This window comes from Salvelinus sp. IW2-2015, unplaced genomic scaffold, assembly GCF_002910315.2.
Source record: "Salvelinus sp. IW2-2015 unplaced genomic scaffold, ASM291031v2 Un_scaffold3074, whole genome shotgun sequence".
Taxonomy (NCBI): domain Eukaryota; kingdom Metazoa; phylum Chordata; class Actinopteri; order Salmoniformes; family Salmonidae; genus Salvelinus; species Salvelinus sp. IW2-2015.
The window spans coordinates 1-22743 of NW_019944365.1; the positions used below are offsets into that span (position 1 = coordinate 1).

The 22743-nt window shown below is 49.7% G+C and overlaps 1 pseudogene; it reads left to right on the top strand.

The window, feature by feature from the left end:
* The first annotated feature begins 2029 nt into the window (after nt 1–2029).
* Nucleotides 2030–22743, top strand: part of LOC112075300 (transcription elongation factor A protein 2-like) — a 54142-nt pseudogene continuing 33428 nt past the window's right edge.

Here is a 22743-nt window from a genome sequence, read left to right on the forward strand (position 1 = left end):
AGTGGTATATAGGTTGGTGGTGTGTAATATGGATATAGTGCATGGTGGTGTGTAATAGTGTATATAGATGGTGGTGTGTAATATGTATATAATGGTGGTGTGTAATAGTGGTTAGATGATGGTGGTGTGTAATAGTGGTATATAGATGGTGTGGTGTAATAGTGGTATATAGGTGGTGGTGTGTAATAGTGGTATATAGATGGTGGTGTGTAATAGTGGTATATAGATGGTGTTTAAATATGTAGTAATTGGTGAGTGGTAATAGTGGTATATGTGTGGTTGGTGTGTAATAGTTGTATATATGATGGTGGTGTTAATAGTGGTATATAGATGTGGTGATGATTATGGTAATAGATGTGGTGTGTAATAGGGGTGTTATAGATGGTGGTATTGTAATAGTGGTATATAGTTGGTGTTGTAATAGTGGTATAATACAGATGGTGGTGTGTAAATGTTATATAGATGTGGTGTGTATAGTGGTATATAGATGGTGGTGTGTAAAAGTGGTATTATAGAGTGGGTGGTAATAGTGTATATAGATGGTGGTGGAATAGTGTATATAGTGGGTGTGTAAAGTGTATATAATGGTGGTATTAATAGTGGTATATAGATGTGTGTAGTGGTTATATAGTTGGTGGTGTTATATGTATATATGTGGTATGTAATAGATTGGTGGTGGTGTAATAGTGGTATATATGGTGTGTGTAATGTGGTATGTAATGTGGTATATAGATGGTGATGTTATAGTGGTATATAGTGTGGTTGTGTAATAGTGGTAGATAGATTGTATGTAATAGTGGTATATAGATGGTGGTGTGTAATAGTGGTATATAGTTGGTGGTGTGTAATAGTGGTATTTAGATGGTGGTGTGTAATAGTGGTATATAGATGGTGGTGTGTAATAGTGGTATATAGATGGTGGTGTGTAATAGTGGTATATAGATGGTAGTTTCTCTCACTTTCTCTATTCCTTTACCCTTTTGGGTCGATGTTGTTACCTGAGATATCTGATTGATGTCTCTGTTAAAAATTGTGGATGAGTTGAATAAGGCTGTGTTGATGAGAGTAAAGAGAAGTGGGCTCATTAAAAAAAATAAAAGAGTGTGTATCTATGTAACAGAAGGAGCGTGCTCTGCTCCTCAAGAAGATATCGGCGGTTAGGAACGTGTTGCGTGTGTGTGGATCTTCGAAGCAGGGCGCCTAAGAGTGTGTTGGCTTTAGAATGAAAAACAAAGGATATATTCAAATAATTGGATCAGGTGGTTGGTGCGCACTGACTTACCCGCAATGGTGGGTGGAATGAGGACGCCCACTCAAACCATTCCCTACACACTTGTATTTGTGAGTTTTTTGAGAGATACCCTGTGAGAATCTTCGTTCCCAAACCCATGCAGTGCGATACATGCAAAATAGTTGGGAATGTGTCAAGTGTACGTACGACTGTAGGTCGTATCGTATGCTAGCTGAGCCTAAATGCTGCAGTTGTGGTGGTGAACATGCACAGGAATTTCTTTAAAGTTTTCTGTTAGGGTGAAGTAGACTGAGGTGTTGAGAATATAAGCGTTGTCCAGTATGACTCCTAGAAGGGAGAGAAGTTGAGGATGTATTGGTAGTAGGAGCAGAGACACCGGATAAGCTTCCATGTCAACAGAGGGATCCTGACGTGTTTCATGTTTTAAGAAGGTGGATTTTGTAGCGTTTTATGACATCGGCTATCAACTCCCACAGCGCAAACAGAGAGGACGTCTGAGAAAATAGGCGTCATTTGTGAGCGGAGGAATCCTATCGAGGAACGCGCAGCCCTCACAGGCACCTGAGTCTGTTTAGAGACGTGATTTGAACTGTGACTGAATGAGTGTTTTTGTTGTTGTTGTTGTATGATGTCGAGCCCCCCCCCCCCCCCCCACCACCCCTCTTCCCGAAATGAATATTGGATCATTCATTCATTTATTTGTTGTTTCAATACCCCGTACAGTAGGTGGCGCGGCAATACACCAATAGGTGTAGTCTGCCATAAAACCTCAAAGAAGAAGAAGCAGACGTAGGAACCAGCGCGCCGTGGGGAAAGAAGTGGATGCGTCGGGGACTGTGAGGGAAAGGAAAGAGACGATAGAGGGTTTTTTCCCAACATAAATGGAGGTTCATCCGTAACGGGAGAGAAGAGCAGCTACCAAAAAAAATATATATAAGCAAAATGGCGAAAGACCACGAGGTCGAACGCATTGCTAAAAAACTGGACAAAATGGTGCACAAAAAAAACACGGTAAGTTGAGTTTGCTATCTAGCGCGGCAGTGGACGCAGGACCAACGCCCCCAGCATCAGAAATCAGGTAGAGGCGAGGCAGTGCAGGCGTATAGTGGTGTTGGAGTGATGCACCTTTGTGGCCATCGAACATTCTGGAAAGCTACTGAAAGGTGTTGGCTATTTATTGTTCTGAACTCAAAAAACTAGCTGATTGTTCGGTCGATTTGAAATGAAAATGAATTGTTGCACATTGCTACGGTGTTGCAGCGTAGGTTGTCATAATGGATAGATATTGAAACAGTGTTTCATTAACGGGGTGATTTGTTTATGAATGGTTGACCACACATCCCCGGCCTCTCGCCTTCTCATAATTAGTCAGGCCCAATCGTTGCTTTGACGACTCAAACTGAATTATTTCGTTGCTGTATTGTTCGCTACATAGCCTACTTCAAGAAGAAACTAAAGTCCACGGATGTAGCGTTTGGGTAGGCAGGCAAGCCCAATCATGGCTATGCAGGCTAATCAGTGGGATCATTTGATGTCGGTATAGAGCGGGCCAGAACGAATCAGTTGGATGGGCATTTTATTTCCATTTCACGGAACTCCTATGCGTGCAAGCAAACCAAATGATTAACACGAAGAGGAGCCCGTTTCAAGCTAATAGTGTAATTAATAGCATTTCATATATGCTATTGCAAAAACATATAATTTGGTTGTGTTTGAAGGTCTTCGGTAACATTAGAATACATATTTGAAATATCACAAGCATTTTCATTCGTTTATTTTACTGTAGGATATGTACAAAACATGAAAGTGTTCAATACATTACAGTCGCCGGGTGCCTTAGTTACAACTATGTAAGAGAAAGCGTATGTGTAGGAACGCGGCAACAGCTTCTTTCTATAAGGACACATAATAAAATGCACCGACCACAAAGACCCACGGTCAGCAAGACGCCCAGTCAAACGATAAAAACATCAGTAGCCTAAACATCATTTATAAGCGTGTGGATATGACCGCATGTCACATAAACAACGAAAAGATGGTGCGTTGCTGATTTCGTTTTTTTTATTTGAGCCTGCGCTCTCAGTGATGACATTTTGTGTTGATAATCGGCCCAAAGCAGTCCGTTCTTCTCTCCTGTCTCAAGGTTTCATTTGGTGGGGGGCATGGCCACCACCATATTATAAAACTACTTGGATTTGGTGGACTGATAGAGGGTACATACCATGTAGAGATTATAATGTCAATGGATCATTACAATAGAATGACCCGCCATGTTTTTCATTCACAATTGGTGATTACATAATTAGGCATTGTTTGCTTCCTCTGGGTCATCAACTCACCCTTTCTCCCCCATCATCATCCCTTTCATTTATTGAATTTTGTTTATATGCGTAAAATTAGTTCCGGTTCAGTTTCGAGGCAATTATACGGGCTGGTTATCAACTCTACTATCTACTGTATATTATCTATCCTAATGCCTTAATCCTAGTTATATGTACATATCTACCTCAATTACCTCTTACCCCTGTGCATCAACTCAGTACTGGTACTTCCTGTATATAGCCATGTTATTACCTCGTACCCCTGCACATTGACTCAGTGTTGTTACCTCGTACTCCTGCACATTGGGGCGGCAGGTAGCCTAGTGGTTAGAGCGTTGGGCCAGTAACCGAAAGGTTGCCTGATCAACTCTCCGAGCTGTCGTTCTGCCCCTGAACAAGGCAGTTAACCCACTGACTGTCATTGTAAATAATAATTTGTTCTTAACTGACTTGCCTAGTTAAATAAAGGTTGACTCAGTACTGGTATCCTGTACTGAATCTATCCTATAGCCAAGTTATTACCTTGTACCCCTGCACATTGACTCAGTACTGGTACTCTCTGTATATAGCCAAGTTATTACCTCGTACTCCTGCACATTGACTCATTGACAGGGCCTACTGTTGGGAGGAGGAGGGGAGCTGGCCCTACTGTTGGGAAGAGGAGGGGAGCAGGCCCTACTGTTGGCGAGCGAGAGGAGTGTTCGGGTATGAGTGACAGACGCCTACATCGTTAGAGAGGAGGATGGATCAGAGCCCTACTTGGGAGAGGATTGGGAGTCCAGCGCCCTACTGTTCGGGAGAGGAGGGGAGACAGGCCCTAGCTGCTTGGGTGAGTGTGATTGAGGGGCAGCTGAGTGCGTTCCTACTTGTTGGAGAAGGGCATGAGGCAGCAGGCCCTACTGTGGGAGAGGCACTGCGGAGCAGGGCACCTACTGTGGGTGAGTATAGTGTGTGATTGGGAGCAGGCCCACGGTGTGTGTAATGTGCAAGACACACTAACCACCACACCTACTGTTGGCGAGAAGGATGGGAGCAGGCCCCTACTGTTGGGAGGAGCGAGGGCGAGCAGGCATGCCTCTGTGGAGGAGATGGGAGTCTGCTTGAGGCCTACTGTTGGGAGGAGATGGGAGCCTGGCCCTACTTGTTGGCGAGGAGGATGGCTGAGCACAGACCCCTTACTTGTGGGAGGAGAGAGGGGAGTCGCAGGCCACCTACCTGTTGGGAGGAAGGATGGTCGCAGCTTAGGCCCCTACTGATAGACTGTTGGGAGGCGAGGATGGGAGCAGGGGCCCTTACTGATGAGGAGCGATGGGAGCAGAACACTACTGTTGGAAGGAGGCATGGGAGCAGAAACCGCAACTGTTGGAGTAAGGAGGATGGGAGCAGACCCTACACTGTTGGGAGGAGGATGGTAGCCAGACCCTACTGTGGAGGAGGATAGGAGAACCCCATACTGTTGGGAGGAGGAATGGGAAGCCAGACCTAACTGTTGGGAGGAGGATGGAGGGCAAGGCGCCCTAACTACGTGTTTAGTGAAAGGATGGGAGCTGCCCTACTGTTGGGAGAGGAGGAGCAGACCCACTGTTGCGAAAAAGGATGGGCAGCAGCCCCTTAACTGGTGGGAGGAGCGATGGGAAGCTCCAGGCCCCTACTGTTGGAGGAGGATGGGAGCAGGCCCTACGTTGGGAGGAGGATGGAGCAGGCCCTACGGTTGAGAGGAGGAATGGAGCACGACCCTACTGTTCGGGAGGAAGGATGGGAGCAGGCCCTACTGTTGGGAGGCAGGATGGAAGCAGACCCTACTGTTGTGAGAAGGATCGGGAGCAGATTCCTTACTGTTGGGACAAGGAGGGGAGCAGAGCACCTTCTTTGGGAAAGGATGGAGAGCAGCAATCCTACGTTGGCGAGGAGAGGCGCGAGCCCAGCACCCTACTGGTTTGCGAGGAGGCATGGGAGCCAGGCCCTACGTGTTAGAAGAGGAGGATGGGAAGCATGTACAGGCCCTACTGTTGGGAGGCAGATGGGAAGCAGGGCCCACTTGTTGGAGAGGAGGAATGGGAAGCAGACCCACTGTTGGCGAGGAGGATGGGAGCAGGCCCCTACTGTTAGGCGAGGAGCATGGAGCAGACCCTACTGTTGCGGCAGGCGAGGATGGGGCAGACCCTACTGCGGAGAGGAGGGATGGGAGCCAGACCTACTGTGACAGAGGAGGATGGCGAGCCAGACCCTACTAGTTGGGAGGAGGATGGGAAGCAGACCTACTTGTAAGGGAGGAGGATGGGGACAGAACCTACTGTTGGGAGGAGGAAGGGAGCAGACCACTACTGTTGGAGGAGGCTGGGAGCAGGCCCTACGTTGGAGGAGGTATGGGAGCAGGCCCACTACTTTTGTTGGGAGGAGATGGCGAGCCAGGCCCTACTGTTGGGAGGAGGATGGGACGCCAGACCCTTTACGCGTTGGGAGCGAGGACGAGAAGCAGCACCCTCACTTGGAGAAGGACTGGAGCAGGCCCCTACTGTTGGCGAGGAGGATGCGAGCAGGCCCTACCTAGTTTGGTGAGGAGTGAATGCGAAGCAGGACCTACTGGGGGAGGAGGATGGGGATGCTGCTGCCCTACTGTTGGGAGGAGGATGGGAGCAGTGCCCCACTGATTGGGAGGCAGGATGGGAGCAGGCCCTACTTTTGGGAGGAGGATGGGAGGCAGGCCTACTGTTGGGAGGAGGATGGTGAGCAGACCCTACTTGTTGGCAGAGGAGGATGGGAGGCCAGGCCCTACCGTTGGGAGGAGGATCGGGAGGACAGGGCATCCTACGTTGGGAGCAAGAGGATGGGAGTCAAAGTCAACACTTACTGCTGGAGAGCGAGGATGGGGCAGCAGATCCCTAACCAAGACTGTTCGAGAGCGACAGGATAGGGAGCAGGCCCCTACTGCTTGGGAGCGAGGAGGCGAGAACAGCCCGCACTGTTGGAGGAGGAGGGGACCAGGCCCTACTAGTTGGGGAGGAGGAGGAGCAGGCCCTTACTAATCCACTGGGGGAGAAGGATGGAGAGCCAGGCCCTACTGTTGCCGAGGAGCGATGGGAGTCACAGGCCCTTACTAGTTGAGAGAAGGATGGGCAGCAGGACCCCTTACGATTGACGAGAAGATGGGAGCAGGCCCCTCTTTGGAGGTAGGAGGGAGCAGCACCTATGGTTGGAAGAGGAGGGAGCACGGCCCTACTGTGGGAGAAGTTGGAGGCTGACCCTACTTTGGGAGGAGTGCAGACCTCGGAGAGCAGGGAGCAGCCTACGTTGGAGGAGAGGAGCAGGGCCTTACGTTGGGAGGAGGAGGGCAGCTACTGGAGAGGGCGGCCCTTACTGTTGGACGAGAGGATCGGCGAGCAGGCCCTACTTGGGAGGAGGATTGCGCGAGCAGCCTACTGTTGGAGAGGAGGATGGGAGCAGAAACCTACTGTTGAGAGGAGGATGGGAGCAGTCCCTTACTGTTGAGGGAGGATGGGAGAGACCTTACTAGTTGAGGAGGATGAATGCGCCCTACTGTTGGGAGAGAGGCATGGGAGCTGCCACAGACCTACTGTTGAGGAGGTGAGAACGCAATTGGAGAGGAGCACAGGCCCCCTTACTGTTGGAAGCAAGGATGGGAGCTGGCCCTACTGCTTGGGGGAGGAGCAGGCACTTATGGGAGGCATGGACGAACCTACTAGTTGGAAAAGTATGGGAGCAGACCCTACTTTGCGGAGGAGATGGGAGCACCCTGTGAGGAGACAGACCCCTGTGGGAGGAGGATGGGAGCAGCCCTACTTTGCGGAGAGGATGAGGCGACTATTGCAGGACGGTGAGCTGCTACTTGAGATGGGAGGGCCAGTGGCGAGGAGGGGCAGTACCCTACTGGTTGGGAAGGATGGGAGCAGGACCCTAACTGTGTTGGGAGGAGGAATGGGAGCAAACAGGCCCCTACTGGGGTTGGGATGGAGCGCTAGTGGAGAGGATGACAGGCCCTACGTTGAGGAGGATGGAGCAGACCCTACATGTGGGATGGAGGCCCACTGGGCGAGAATGGACGCAGTTGAGGTCAATCCACTGGAAAGATGATCGCAGCCCTACTTTGGAGAGAGGATGGCGAGCATGCCCGTACTGTTGGATGGAGAGGGAGCAGCCCTTACTTTGGAGGAGGATGGGAGACAGGGCACCTACTGTTGAGGGATGGAGGACCTACGTGCCCGGAGCAGGACCCTACTGTTGAGAGAGAGATGGGAGCAGGCCGTACTGTTGGGAGGAGGATGGCGACCAGACCCACTGTTGGGAGGAATGGAGCGAGGGCCCCTACTGTTGGGAGGAGGATGGGAGGCAGGCCCCTACGTTGGGAGGTAGGCAGGGAGCAGCGCCCTACGTGTGAGGAGGATGGGAGCAGGCCCCTACTGTTGGGAGGAGGATGCGAGCAGACCCTACTCGTTGGGAGGAGGATGGGAGACAGGGGCCACCTGTTACACCACTACACCGTTTAGGCGAGGAGGATGGGAGGCAAGGCCCTACCGTGGGAGGAGGATTGGGAGCAGACCTTACTTGCTGGGAGGAAGGAGGGAGGTTCAGACCTACGTCGTGGGGAGGAGGATGGGAGACCAGACCCTACTGTTGGAGAGGTATGGGAGACCAGACCCTACTAGTTGTCTTTGGGGGCACTGCGGAGGAGGAATGGAGCTCCAGACAAGCCTAACTGTTGGGAGGAGGATGAGACGACACCTAACTGTGGGAGGAGGCTGAGCAGCCCCCTAACTTGTGTGGGAAGGAGGACGACGAGCAGATCCCTACTGCTTGCAGAGTGAGGCATGGGATGCAGCGCCCTACTGTTGGTTGAGGAGGATGGTCGAGGCCAAGGCCCTACTGTGGGCAGAGAAGGATGGCGAGCAGCCTACTGTGGAGAGGAGGGGAAAGGACAGGGCCCGACTGTTGAGAAGAGGATGGGAGCAGGCCCTTACTGTTGGCAGGAGAGAGATGGGAGTCAGCCCTACTGTTGCGAGGGAGAGGGGGAGCTGGCCCTTACTAGTTAGGAGGGGGGGGAAAACCATAAAAAAAAGACCATTTCCCTCCTAAAACAGTATAACACTGTTGGTGATATTTAAAATTCTAACCAATTGCCTTTTATAGACGTGTCTTAAAAACCTCAAGCAGACGGAGCGCGGGGCATGACTTTAAAAAATGGCAAGCGATAACATACAGGATTCATGGGCTGGCTAACACCATTTACTAAGACAGAGGGCGACTGTTTCGCCTTTGTCTGAGATTTATGTGATCTCTCTGGTCTGCTTCCCATCTCCGTCAAAATAAATGTAAATATTTTATTTGGATGGGCAAGGAGTACCACGTTAGACGGGAGCAGGCCATCTAACGGGAGTACAGTAGAGCAGGACAGGCCCTCCAAGGACGGTACGGTTAGAGCAGGACACCCCTCCAAGGCAGTACGGTTATAGGAGCAGACAGGCCCTCTTAAGGAGGTACCGTAGAGCGGGACAAGCCTTCCAAGGAGGTAGGTAGAGCAAAGGAACAGGCTCCTCCAAGGAGTGTACCGGAGAGCGGGAACAGGCCCTCCAAGAGGTACGTATTTAGAAGCAGGACAGGTCCTTCCAAAGGTAGCTACGTTAGCGCAGGGACAGGCCTCCAAGAAGGCTGGACTGAGGTTTAGAGCGGTAAGCGACAGGTCCCTACCAAGGATACGCTGAGCGGGACAGGCCTTCCCAAGAGGTACTGATAGAAGCAGCGCCAGTGCCCTCAAGGAGGACGTAATGGTGATAGCAGCCCCATATAGGAGACAGGCACCTCGCAAGGAGGTACGGCTAGACAGGGACAGGGCCCCAAGGCAGTATGGCATAGACAGGCCAACAGGCCCCCAAGGAGGTATGATTAGTACGCGGGACAGGCCTCCAAGGATGGTACGTTTTGAGCGGGACAGGCATCCAAGGAGGTACGGTAGAGCGGACAGGCCCTCCCAAGGAGGTACCGCTGGAGCGGGAGACAGGCCTCCAAAAGACGGTTAGTGCAGGCTCCAGGAGCTGGCCCGAGCCCCAAGCTCAAGGAGGTACGGTAGAGCGGGGACACAGCCGTTCCAAGAGAGGTACGGCTAGGACAGGTACGCCCTCCAAAGAGTTCTATCGGAAGCAGTGGAACAGGCCCTCCAAGGAGGTACGGTGAGCAGGTTATCTCCAAGGAAGGTACCGGATAGAGACGCGGACTAGGCCCTTGTATTCCGTAAGAGTACCGGTAGAGCGGGACAGGCCCTCCTTAAGGAGTATCAGGCTTAGAGCGGGACAGGTCCTCCGAAAGGAGGTACGGTAGAGCGGGGACAGGCCCTCCAAGGAGGTTACGCTGAGCGAGCGAACAGGTCCTCCAAGGAGGACGGCTAACGGTTTTTTTAGCGCGGACAGCACCCCAAGCGAAGGTACGCTGGAGCACGGGACCAGGTCCTTTCAAGGAGGTTACTGGTTGATAGACGGGACAACGAGTCCTCCACACCAAAGGAGGTACGCATGGAGCGGGACAGGCCCCTCCAAGGAGTATGATAAGCAGGCCAGGCCCTCCCTAAGGAGGTACCGGTTACGAGCGGACAGGCCCTCCCAAGGGAGGTATGGATAGAGCAGGCCAGGCCCTCCAAGGACGGTACCGTAGAGCAGGACAGGCCCTCCAAAGGAGGTATCGGCGAGCTATAGAGCAGGACAGGCCCTCAAGGACGGTATGTCTCCTAGAGCCGGGACAGGCCCTCCAAGGAGGTATGGTAGAGCGGGACAGGTCCTCCAAGGAGGTACGGTAGAGCGGGACAGGCCCTCCAAGGAGGTACGCTGGAGCGAGACAGGTCCTCCAAGGAGGTACGGTAGCGCGGGACAGGCCCTCCAAGAAGGTACGCTGGAGCGAGACAGGTCCTTCAAGGAGGTACGGTAGAGCGGGACAGGTCCTCCAAGGAGGTACGCTGGAGCGGGACAGGCCCTCCAAGGCCGGCACATAAAGGCTGCCCTGTGTACAAGCTAACCTTGAGCCTGGATATTTTTTTATCAGGCCACTACCTCTTCTGTGAACCCCTGGAGGCGAAACCAGAATATTTTACCTGGAGATAAACCTCATAAATTCATACACATTCAGTCCTGCCTCATGGAGGACCTGCCGTTACCGCTGACCGTTAACCGGACAAAATTAAGCCCCAGCCGCCTTAAAAAATATATATATTTCCCGTATCACCATATGCCTGCACGATATAATTTAAAGAAATCATAGTTTCTAGCCTAATATTGTGTTGGAATATGCATACTGCTTGCTCATTAAAAATAGATTTACATTATTGTAGACGGCATCCATTCAATTCAACAGGTGTGAATATTTCGCTGTTTCCTTTCTTCACAGGACGGTGCCATATATCTGCTGAGGGAACTGAAGATCATCAACATGTCTCTGGAGACTCTACAGGTAGACCTAAGTTCTCCTCTTGCTGTAGGCCTCTGTCTAAAGAAAATAATATTCTATTACTATGATCAGTGTCTACTATTTTCTCAATGTCAGTCCACCAGGATCTGTGAACGCTGTGAGGAACTGTAATGATGAAGCTCATACACAATGTGTTTGTTAGTCCACCAGGATCGGTATGTCAGTGAACGCTGTGAGGAAGCAGAGTTCAGAGGAAGAGGTCCAGACCCTGGCCAAGTCACTCATCAAGTCCTGGAAGAAACTATTAGGTAAGTCTGTCTGTAGGTCTGCCTCACATCTCATACGACTCTGTCTGTAGGTCTGCCTCACATCTCATACGACTCTGTCTGTCTGTTGGTCTGCCTCATACCTGTGAAACGTGGTGTCTGTTGGTCTGCCTCATACCTGTGAAACGTGGTGTCTGTTGGTCTGTCTCATACCTGTGAAACGTGGTGTCTGTGGTCTGCCTCAATACCGTGTGAACGTGGTTGTCTGTTGGTCTGTCCTATAACTTGTGAAAGGTGTGTCTGTTGCGTCTCATACCTGTGAACACTGGTGTTGTTGTTCTGCTCTACCTGTGAAACGTTGGTGTCGTGTTGGTCGCCTCAAATAACTGTGAAGTTGGTTTCTGTTGGGTGTGCTCATACTGTGAGAAATGTGGTTGTATGTGTAGGTCGGCCTCAATACCTGTGAAGACGTGGTGTCTGAAGGTCGCTCATACCTTTGGAACGGTGTTGTCTGTTTGAGTGCTGATACTGGGACAGGTGGATCCTGTCTGATAGAGAGACCCGGGACGGATCTATTAATAATAAGTATTTCAACCACTACAGTTAAGAAGTCCACAGGAAGCATATTTCCGAAGGTGGAGTTGGAACTTGATTATAAAATCAGTGCCTCTTGAAATGAAATGGATGTGCTCTCCCCTTTCAGTAAAAAAATATTTTTAACTCTAAATCCTCTCTGAATTGCAGAGGGGAAAACGTTGACCTCCCTTTATCCAGAAATAGGAAATTAAATAAGGTGGATGCAGAGAACATGTCTTCATTTAAACCGGTGACTTCTGACCCCTCTCATCACCCCACATACCTCTCATACGCCCTTCTTATAGCTCATAACCCCCACATACCCTCTCATACTCCTCTCAATCCGCTCGTCATACCTTCATACCTCTCATACCACATACCCTCCATACCCCTGCTCGATAACCCAGCATACCAGCCATCCAACCCTATAACATACCCTTCCCTACCCACATTAGCCCTTCAACCCCACATCCCGCTCATACCCCTCTCATACCCACATATCTCTCTCATTACTCTCATACCCCCAATACCCATCTCATACTCCTCTCATACGCTCCATGACCCTCATACCCACATACCCTTCATTACCCTCTCATACCCCCACATACCCCTCTCATACCCCTCTCATACCCATACCCTCTCAAACCTCTCAATACCCATCATCCATCTCCTCTTACCCCACATACCCTCTCATACCCCAATACCCTGCTCAATACCCACATAATCCTCTCATATCCTCTCATACCCTCTCATAACGCCTGACTCATACGCCATACCCCTCGTCATACCCACATACCTCCACATACCGACTCTCATAATCCTCTTACCTCCCACATACCTCTCATACCCTTTAATACCCTCATCCCGACTACTACGCCTCTCATACCCCTCTCATTACCACATACCCCTCTCATACCCACATACGCCTCTCATACTCCCGCATACCTCTCGTCATGTACCCTCTCATTACCCTCTCATACCCCACATACCTCTCATACCCTACATAACCCCATCATACCCACATACGGCCTCTCATACGTCCACAGTACCCTCTCATAGCACTTACCCTAATACCCCGAATACCCCTCTCATTGATCTCAGCTAATCCTTCTCCGTACCCCACATACCCCCGACATACCCTCTCATATCCTCCTCATTACCTCTCAACCCCTCAATTACCCCTCATACCCCCTCATTAGCCCTCATAGCCCCTCAATACCGCCTCACTACCTCTACTTACTCCTCAATACCGCTACCCTCTCCATACCTCACAACCCTCATACCTCATGCTCGCCACATACCGCTCTCATACCTACTCGTCATTACCCACATACCTCTCTCTACCCTTCAACCCACATACGCCACATATCGCACTCTTATACCCCGCTCTCGATATTCCCCCCATGATACCCTCTCATACACCTCTTAACCCTCTCATATCCCTACATACCCTCTCATACCTCCTCTCATACCTCTTCAACCCTCTCTATACCCGCAGCACCTTATGACTCACATACCGCTCTCATACCCACATAGACCTAAGTAGCGCCCCACTACCCCTCTCATACCCCAATACCCTCTCATATCCCACAGGATACCCGACATTACCTTATACCCCTCACTACCCTCTCATACCCTCATAGCTCTTAGACCCACAGTAAACCCTCATACCTCTCGTAGCCTCTCATACCCTCATACCCCCACATACCCTCTCATACCACATACCCCCTCATACCCTCAGTCATACGTCCCACATACCATCTCATACCCCTCAACTCATGACCCCACATACCCTCTCATACCCTTCATACCTCAGCTACGCCCACAACACTCTATTACCTCGATCCCCACTTACCCTCTCATACCCGCTCTTATACTCTCTCATAGACCCAATACCCCTCTTCAACCCTTCTCATATACCCACATACCTTCGTCATACGCTCTTTATACCTAGCATACCTCTACTATAGCCCTCTCTATACCTCTCATACCACAAACCGTTCATACCCCGTCTCATTACCCCACATACCCCGTCTCATAGCCCCCACATACCCTCTTACCCCTCTCGATACCCCCACATACGCTCTCTATACCCTCTCATACCCCCACATACCCTCCTACCCTCTGTCATACCCACATATCCCTCCATTACTCCTCTCATACCGATACCCGTCTCATATCCCTGTCATTGACCCTCTCATACCCCACATAACCACTCTTATATCGCGCACATACCCTCCTCATACCCCACTACCCTCTCATACCCGTCTCGATACCTCTCCATACCTCTATACCCACATACCCCTCATTCAATACCCCCTACCCCACATACCCTCTCATACCCCTCTTATACCCACATACCCTCTCATATCCCTGCTCATACCCTTCATTGACCCCACAGTAGCCTTCTCATACCCCTCTCATACGCCACAGTATCCTCTCAACCCCACATAGCTTCCTCTCGATTTCCCGCACATAAGCACTCTATACCCCTCTCATACCTCTAGTACCCTCAATGACGCCCACATACCTCTCATACCCCACATACCCCTCTCTAACCCACATAACCTCTCATAACAGCCACATAGTCCTCCTCATAAGCCCACATTACCCTACATACCCACAATACCCGCTCAATATCCACATACCACTCTCATACCCACTATACCCCAATACGGGCTCTCGATACCTCTCATACCCTCTCCTACCCCTCATCGCCCATACCGCCACATAACCGCTCTCATACACTCTCATACCCTCTCAATACCCCCTCAAATCCCACTACCTCTCATACCCCACTATACCCTCATACTCATAGCCAATACCCTCTCATACCCCCTATACCCCCCTACTCCCCACACCCTCTCAACCCCTTCATACCCACCTACCCCCACATACCACTCTTAATATCCCGTCTCATACCCACATACCCCTCATACCCTCTTGATATCCCCTCATGACCTGCGCACATACCCTCTCATACCCTCTAGTACCTCTCATAACCTTCTCGTTATAGTCCCGCTCATGACCGCCCACATGAGGCCCCTCCATACCTCCTCTCATACCCAATACCCCCCAATACCCTTGCATACCTTCACAACCCCTCCATTACCCTCTTCTCATACGCCCCATACCTCTCATACCCTCTCATACACCTAATCCCCTCATCATGACCCCTTACCCCACATATCCCTCTCAATACCCCGTCATAGCCCTTTCAATAGCCCCATCATAGGCTCCCCTCTCCTCGCTTCTCATTACCCTCTCGATACCCTACATAACCCTCATACCCTGTTCATACCCACATACCCTCTCATACCCCAATCCGTCTCTACCTCATACTCCACATACCCTCCAATACTATCTGGTTTTTAATAAAAGCCCTTAGCGAGCACGAGGGTAGGCCAGTAAAAGATGCACGGTGGGTGGAGGAATGACTTAACAAATCTATGGATTACAGCCTAGTAGCGAGCTGTCGTTTCGGTCTGTCTGTAACAGGTCGATACTCTTTGCTTCTCCTGTAAGGAATTAAATAGCTCCACCTTGTGTTATAAAGTTCTCCATTTAAATAAAGACCCGAAAAGTGATTACGCCTCTTTCCAGCACCGGTGAGCGGTCCTTCTGATACGCCTCCTTTCCAGCACGTTGAGCCTGTCCTTCTGTATTACGCCTCCTTAGCACCTGTGTAGCGGTCCTGTTGTGATTGATTGGTGCTGTGGTGTGCTGCTTAAGTTTCAGTGTCACCACATATATATGATCGGAGTTGTACCAAGACATGTATGGAACACCTTCTAATATTTGAGTTGCAAATCCCCCTCCGAGAAGCTCAATTTCTGTCGGGGGCGTTGATCTTTTACAAGGTGTTATGGAAAGCGTTCACAGGGATCTGTGGCCCCATTGTGACTCCCTAATGTTTCCAGAGTCAAAGGTTGGCGGGATGTCTTTTGGTGTGTGGACCATTCTAAATTACATCCAGGAAACTGTGACGTGAGAAAGACCCAAGCAGCGTTGCATTTCTTGAACAAACTGTGTTCTGGTAACCCGTACTTAGCCATTACCCGTTAAGAGGCACTTGAATATTTTGGGTCTTGGCCATCTCACCTCTGAATGCCAACAGTAACACAATCCATGGTTCAATTGATCTCAAAGCTTAAAATCTCTCTTAACTTGGTCTCTCCCCACTTCATCACTTACTACTTTGAATGGATATAACAAGTGACATAATAAAGGGATTCATAGGTTTCAACTCTGGATTCACCTGTCAGTACTGTCTAGAAAGAGCAGGTGGTTCTTAATGGTTTGATCCCTCGTGTAAAGAACTGAATCTGTGCTTTATCGTGTAGTCGATAACTTATGAATAAATAAATTAGGGAAAAAACTTCTTGGTTTTAATCTAGTTATTATTAAGTATAGCAAATGCTATAAAGTGACCTTTCGGTCCTCCTCGTTTCGCGCTCTCATTCTAAACTGATAGAACATTAGGCCTCGTGCCTGTAAAATATCGTGTTGGACAGGCCTTTATCTATCCTATAGGCTGTGGATCATGTGTATTGGAGACCACTCTAAACGCTATAGGACTGGAACCTAACTAGCTCTTAGCTATTAGAGTGGTTCCAGTCCACATTGAATCCACAGCCTAAGGCAGATTAGAGTGTCTCAGTCCATAAGGTCTAGTTAGAGTGGTCCTCTATCACAATATCTCCAGCCTATAATAGGAAAGGCCAGTCCAAAAAACGAATTTTTAGCAGACGACGAGCCTATGTTACTATTCTAGTTGGAGGATGTGAAGGTCGAAGACGAGGAGGAACGAAGGCAACTTTGGGGATAGATTGCTACACTATAGAAGTACTTGAATTAAAAGAACAAAATTTTTTTTCCCATGTGTATTTAATCATAGTTAGTCGACCTCACGAGTAAGCAGATTCCATTATCTAACTGAGTGGAAGCAGAACCATAAGACACCTGTCTCTTTTATGAAGACTGAACCAAGGTGAATGCCAGTGAACAGCTATGAATTCGCCTTATTGATGTCTTGTTAAAATCACTTAAGTAGTGTAGATGAAGTGGAGGAGACAGCTTAGAGGAAGATTTTTTAAGCTTATGAGACAATTGAGACATGGATTGTGGTATGTGTGCATTCAGAGGTGAATTGGCAAGACAAAATATTCAGGTGCTTGAACGGGGTAATGGTAGTAGGTACTAAGACACAGTTGGTGTCAGAACTGCAACGTTGCTGGTTTGTTTCAGCCAAATTTTCCTGTGTGTACTTAGAATGTACCACCATAGGACATCTCGCCACTTGACTCTGGGAAAAGCATTGGGGATTCAACATGGTCTCAACATCCCTGGTGACGCTTTCAACACCTGTAAAGGTCCACGCCCACGAATTGAAGCTGTTCTGGAGGGTTGCACTCAATATTAGTGGAAGGTTCCTATGTTGGTAAACTCGATTAATGATTTGTGGTGGCTGAAACTTGAAGGTGCAGCAGCCACAGCTACAATGCATCAAAACGGACCGCCTCACGGTGCTGAAAGGAGGCGTATCGAGAACGACCCGCTCAACGTGCTGAAAGAGGGTAATCAGAAACGGACCGCTCACGGTGCTGAAAGGAGGCGTAACACATTTCGCGTCTTATGTTAAATGAAGATTTTACTAAACAACAGAGGCTGGAGCTATTGTATTCCTACGGAGAAATAAGAGTAGTCCGACTGTCCAGACAGACGAAACGAGGCTATATTGGTGAATAGATCCATAGATTTGTAGTCATTCCTCCACCCTCCGCACTCTTACAGCCTTACCTCGTGTCAGTCTAAGGGCGTTAGTTAAAAACCAGATCTGGTAATGAGAGGTATGTGGGGGGTATGAGGGTATGAGAGGGGGATGTGGGTATAGAGGGGTATGGTGAGGGTATTAGACGGGTGAGGATTGGGTAGAGAGGGTATGGAGGGTATGAGAAGGGGTATTAGGGTATGAGTAGGGTAATGAGGGTAGAGACGGGTATGATGGGGGTAGAGGGGTATGAGAGGGGTATTGGGGTATGAGAGGGTAGGAGAGGTATGTGGGATGTAAGGGGTATGAAGGGTTTATGTCGGGGTATGTAGAGGGTTATGAAGAGGGGTATTGTGGGTTTGAGAGGGTATAGAGGGGTATGTGGGGATGAGAGGGTAACAGAGGGTTTATTGAGAGGGTTGAGAGGGGTTGAGGAGGGTGTATGTGGGTATAAGTGGTATATAGGGGTGATGAGGGGTAGGGGTATGACGGGTTATAAAGTGTATGTGGGTATGTGGTAGAAGGGGTAATGAAGGGGTTGGGTATGAGGGGTAGAGGGGTATGAAGAGTGAGTGGGTATGAGGTTGAGGGGGTATGTGGGGGTTAGAGATGGGGTAGTGGGGGTATGAGGGGGTATTGAATGGGTAGAGAGTAATGAGCGGTATGTGGGGTATAGGGTATAGTTGGGGTAGAGAAGGGTATGAAGGGTAATGAGAGGGAGTGGTAATGTGGGGGTATAGAGGGTAAGTTGGGGTCATGAGAGGGTATGTGGGGTAGTAGGGGTATTGGGGTAATGAGAGGGTATGTGGGTATGAGAGGGGTAATGTGGAGAGAGGGGATGTGGGTTAGAGGGTATTGGGGGTTTGAGAGGGTATGAAGGGGCGTGGGTTTATGAGAGGGTAATGAGGGGTAGTGGGTATGAGAGGGGTATGGGGGATGAGAGGTATGTGGTTACGAGGAGGGTATGAGAGGGTATGTGGGTATGAGAGGGGTATAGAGGGTATAGATGGGTATGGGGGTATAAGGGTCTGAGAGGGGTGTGGGGGTAGTGGGGTATGAGAGGGGTATGTGGGTGAGAGGGTATGAGGGTATGAAGGTAGTAGAGGGATTGGGGTTGAGAGGTATGTGGGGTATAGAGGGATGTGGGTGGTAAGAGGGTTATGAGGGGGTATGAGAGGGGTTGTGGGGTAATGAAGAGGGGTATGAAGGGATGTGGGGTAATGAAGGGAGAGAGGGGTATGTGGGGGTTAAAGGGTATGAGATGGGTATGTGGGGGTATGCAGAGGTAGCGAGGGATGTGGGTATGAGAGGGTAAGTGGGGTATGAGAGTGGTTATGAAAGGTATGGTGGATGAGATGGGGTATGAAGGGGTATGCTGGTAGAGAGGGTATTAAGAGGGGTAGAGAAGGGTGAGTGGGGTATGAGGGGTTGAGAGGGGTAATGTGGGTATGAGAGGGGTATAAGAGGGTATGAGAGGTATGTGGGTATGAAGGTATAAAGTGGTAGTGGGTATGTTGGGGTATGAGGGGGATGAGAGGTAGTGGGGTAATAGTGGTATGAGGGGTAAGAAGATGGGTTATGTGGGGATATGAGGGGTTGAGGGGATGTGGGGTAGGAAGGTATGTTGGGGGTTGAGGGGTATGTAGAGGATGAAGAGGGTAGAGAGGGTTGTGGGGGTATGAGGGTATGAGAGGGTGTAAGCGGTATGAGAGGGGATGAGAGGGTAGTGGGGATGTGGGGGAATGAGAGGGGTAGTGTGGGTATAGAGGGGTATTGGGTTCATTCTGTGACGGTGCGTGTGTGGTGTATGTACGGGGTATGTGGGGTATGGAGAGGGGTTGGGGTATGAGAGGGGTTGTTGGGGTAGAGAGTGGTAATAAGAGGGTATGAAGGGTATTGAGAGGTATGTGGGGTATAGAGGGTATAAGGGGTATTGAGAGGGTATGTGGGGTATGAGAGGGGTATAAGAGTTATGTGGGGTACGTGGTTGGGTAGTAAGGGGTATGAGAGGGGATGTGGGGTATGAGAGGGTAATTGAGAGGGTATTGGGGGTAATAGGGGGGTAGAAGGGTATTTGGGTATGAGCGGTATGGGGGTATGTAGGGGTATGAGAGGGTATGAGGGGTATGAGGGGTATGAGGGGTATGAGGGGTAGTGAGGCGTTGAGAGGTAGGAAGCGGGTGTATGAGAGGGTATGCTGAGGTATGTGTGGGGTATGGGGGTATGAGAGGGGTATGCTTGGGGTTAATGAAGAGTATGTGGGGTATGTAAGGGTAATTGGGTATAAGAGGGGTAGTGGGGTATAGAGGGTATGTGGGGTAATGAGAGGGGTTGTGGGTATGAGAGGGTATGTGGGGGTATGAAGAGGGGTATGAGAGGGTATGAGAGGCGATGGGTTGAGATGGGGTTGTGGGTATAGAGGGGTATGTGGGGTATGGAAAGGGGTAGAGAGGGTATGTGGGGTATGAAGGGTATAAAGGTATGAGGTTGTGGGATAAGAGGGGTTAGAGGTATGTGGGGTAATGTGGGGGATGAGAGGTATGGTAGGAGAGGGTAGTGAGAGTATAGAGACGGGGTAGAGAGGGTATTGGGGATGAGAGGGTATTTGGGGTATTGAGTAGGGGTATGTGGGTAATTGAAGGGGTAGTGGGGTTATTAAGGTATGAGAGGGTTATGTGGGGTAGAGAGGGGTAGAAGAGGGATTGGGGGGAAGGCTAGAGGGTATGTGGGGGATGAGGGGTATGAGGGGGTATTGAGAGGGTATGAAAGGGTATGGGGTATGTAGAATGGGGATGAGAGGTTTGGGGTAATAGAGGGTTAATGAGAGGGTATTGGGGTAGATTCGGGTATTTGGGTAGGAGAGGGTATGAAGGGGGATGAGAGGGGTATGTTGGGTATGGAAGGAGGGGTATGAGAGGGTATGTGTGGGTTGAGAGGGGATGAGGGTTTGAGAGCGTATGGAGGGTATAGAGGGGTAATTGGGGGTATGAGAGGGGTAAGAGAGGGATGAAGGTATGGTGGGGTATAGAGGTGGTAGAGGTCCGTTAAAATGGAAGACATGTGTTCTTTGCAATCCAATTATTTTAATTCCGATTTTGGATATAGGGGAGGGTTCCATGTTCCCCTCAGTGCATTCAGTAGAGGATTTATGTTAACAATATTTTGTTCTGAAGGATAGACATCGCTATTTCCCAATTCAGAGAGGTGTTTTAAAAGTGAAGGTTCTATCCCCGTTAGAAATATGCTTTGCCTTTTGAACTTCTTTAAACGTATGTGATGTTATTCTGTTATAAAAGTATCCGTTCGCGGTCTCCTCTAGAAGTCACAGATCCCACCTTGTCCATACAGACTTCAACGAAACAGACACAGGGTTCACAGGATGTGTAGGCAGACCTTATACAGACGCCGAAGTTTCAGCAGTTATGAGGGTCAGACTAGCACATTACACCACGTTTTCTACAGGTATAGGGCAGACCACGTATGACACCATCTGTTTTCATATCAGGTATGGAGCAGATTCAACGGAAACGTTTTCTACGGTAGAGGCCCACCAACAGACCACCACGTTGTCACGAGGTATGTAACAGCCAACTAGACCCTACGCTTCACAGGTTATGAGACAAGCCAACAGATCACCAGTTTCACTGGTATGAGGCAGCAACAGAAAACCACGTTTCCACATGTATGAGACAGACGACAACGAGATCACCACGTTTCACAGGTATGTAGCAGACGTCACAACAGACACACGTTATTCATTCAGGTTGAGGCAGAACCAGACAGTACAGACAGAGTCGTATGAGATTGTGAGCAGACCTACAGACAGAGTCGTATGGGATTGTGAGTGCAGACTACAGCAACTTACCAATAGTTCTCCATGGATCTTGATGAGTGACCTTCGGCAGGGCGCTCTGGACACTTTCCTCTGAACTCTTGCTGTCCTCACAGCGTTCACGTGTACATAGTCCGAGTCTCTGTGGCACTTAAACCAACACTGTGGTGTAGAATGCTCATGCATTACGTCCCTAACAGCCGTTCACAGACTGGGGACTGACATTGAGAAATAGTGAGATCACTGACATCGATATACGAATTATTAGTTTCTTGTAGACAGAGGCTACAGCAAGGAGAACTTGGCTACCTGTGATCCTCCATGAGACTATGTTTGGATGACTCAAGTTCCCAGCTCAGCAGATATATGGCACCGGTCCTGTGAAGACAAGGAAACAGCGAAATATTCACAACCGTTTGAATTGAACGGATGCCTGTTAAATAATGTAAAATCTTTTTGATGAGTCATCAGTAATTGCATTTCCACAGCAATATATGACCGTTTGCTGAAGAAAAACTATAGTCTTATAATTATATCGGTGCAGGCGATATGGTGCATTATCGGGAATAAATTTATATTTTTTTTTTTTAAGGCGGACTGGGGCTTAATTGCCGTTATACGGTCAGTCGGTAAGCGGTCAGGTCCAGGGGTGCAGGACTGAATGGGTAGAATTTTATAGAGGTTATCTCAGGTAAATAATTCTGGTTTCGCGCTCCAGGGGTACAGAAGCAGGATGCATAAAAATATCCACTGAAGGTTAGTTGTACCAGGCAGGCTTTATTGCGGCTTGAAGGGCTGTCTCGCTCCAGCGACTCCTGGAGCCTGTCCCGCCTAAATTTCCGACCTCCTTGGAGACCTGTCTCGCTCTCATGCCTACCTTCGTTGAGGGCCTGTCGCGGCACGTTATCGTATCCTCCATGGGAGGACCTGTTCTTCGGCTCCAGGACCTCCTTTGGAGGCTGTCCGCTGCGTCTCGACCCTTGGAGGATGTCGGCTCTAAACCATACCTCTGGAGGCCTGTCCGCCTACATACCTCCTTGGAGGGCCTCCTGCCTCCTACTTCCTGGAGGTGTTCTGTCCTGCTCTAACGGTACCTGCTTGGAGGCTGGCCGCTCCTTAAAAGAACTATATCGCTCTTGGTGGGCTGTCGCGCTCTATCCCATGTACTCCTTGGAGGGCCGGCCGTCCGTAAGATCATACTTCCTTGGATGGCTGTCCTCGCACAGCTGTACTGGGAGACTTGATCCCCCTCAACCGTACTCTTTTGAAGGCCTGTCATCGCTCGTTCTCCAGCTCGTACCTTGGGGGCCTGTCCCCCC